We start from the raw sequence: 1,585 nt of genomic DNA, 5'->3' as shown, positions 1-1,585 counted from the left end.
TAGAAGGGTAAAATGGTAATTTTGTAAATCCCGACGAGCTGATGATATTCATGAAGGGTAAACACTGATAATATTCTGTGGATCCACTCATTACAATTAGGTTGAATTCTTGAGTAGAAAATAAATTCATTTGAACTGAGAGATTTTCAGTGTCAACTCTTTAGTGGAGTCAGTTGACATTAAGCTAAACTTGGAAAAGGTTTTGCGAACTTTTGAGTCCAAGTGTTTAGCTCAAGCTTTTTTCATTTGGATCCATGAGGTCACTGTCACGAATCACATCGAGTAGGAATAGTTAAACTGGAAGCTAAGTCAAAACGAGAACGAAAATTGTCTAAAGCGTATTTTTGTCATTTGAGACATAGGATGAAATGAATGTCAATAAATTTTTTGACAAGGTCATTTGATGACTTGATGTCACTCGGCCAAATTAGATTAATTGGGCCTTGTGAATTAATTTCATTTCATACGAATTTTATTGAAAATTCTTAATGGGTTTTTCTCATGTTGTCATGAACAAATGAAGAAGCTTCTAGAAGCCCCTTCTAGATTGAAATAGGCGCCCAACATACCCAAAGAAAGAGAGAATATTTTGTGCATAAATGTATCATGATACTTGCCAAAAAAAAAGAGGAAACAAATTTCCCACATATGTAGTAAGGGAATCGGCCAAGTAGACAAAAGGCAATGCAAGGAACAAAAAAGGAAACAAATCCAAGCCTTCTAGAAGGCTGCCTTGGCCGTGTGGAATAAGAGGGTAATGGGCAATATTTGCTCATGAATATGTGATATTCTATAGAAGAGGAAACTACCTTATTGAAAGTGAGACCTCTCCTATAAATAGGAGCCTTATTCCACACATTTCATTCATCCAAGTTTAAGAGATTTGAGAGACTCTCTCTCTAGAACTTGGTCGATCATCTCTCTCTCTCTCTCTAGTTAATATTCGGTTTTTGTTTTGGCACCTAGGTCCTCATTTGACCTAGTGTTTAGCTCTGCGATTTCAAGACTCGTTGTTAAGTCGTAGTGTTTAAAAGTGCCCACACAGTAATTCATTTTCTCTCGAGTTATTAAGTGATAGAAATTTTCGTGGTTGCTCGAGTTGACGAGGAAGGAAGAGAGACGTGCTGCAAGGGGAGACGAACGTTGCAACCTTTTTCCAAAAGCTTCTCAATGTTCAAGCGTCTAAAAAGGTTAGTAAACTTCTATGCTCATAATAGTTTTATTTATATGTACTTGCTCTTTGTCTAGGTTACTTAAAACTGTTTTACTTGAAAAAGAAATTTTTTAAAATTCCGCCGCTTAACGAAGCGTTAAACTTTTTCTTAAACCCTAGATCAATTACAACAAATGGTATCAGAGCTATGGTCAAAGATTTGCATGTACATGTATTTAAAATTACTAGCTTCAAAATCGTTTTCGAAAGTTTACTAATTTTGTGACAAATTAGAATTGTTTTCTTAGATTTTTTTTAATTTATTGCTCTTGCCTTTAAATTAAAAATCATGTTGTTTTTCTATGAGTTTGGGATGTTATTAAAACACATTAGAATCAGTTCTAAAAGTTTTAAATATTTTATATTAAAAAA

The sequence above is a fragment of the Urtica dioica genome, chromosome 4 (assembly GCF_054948205.1).
Source record: "Urtica dioica subsp. dioica isolate 48M chromosome 4, U.dioica_male_clone48M_v1_H2, whole genome shotgun sequence".
NCBI lineage: Eukaryota > Viridiplantae > Streptophyta > Magnoliopsida > Rosales > Urticaceae > Urtica > Urtica dioica.
The sequence above is the reverse complement of the archived record's forward strand: the minus strand, read 5'-3'. Positions refer to the sequence as shown.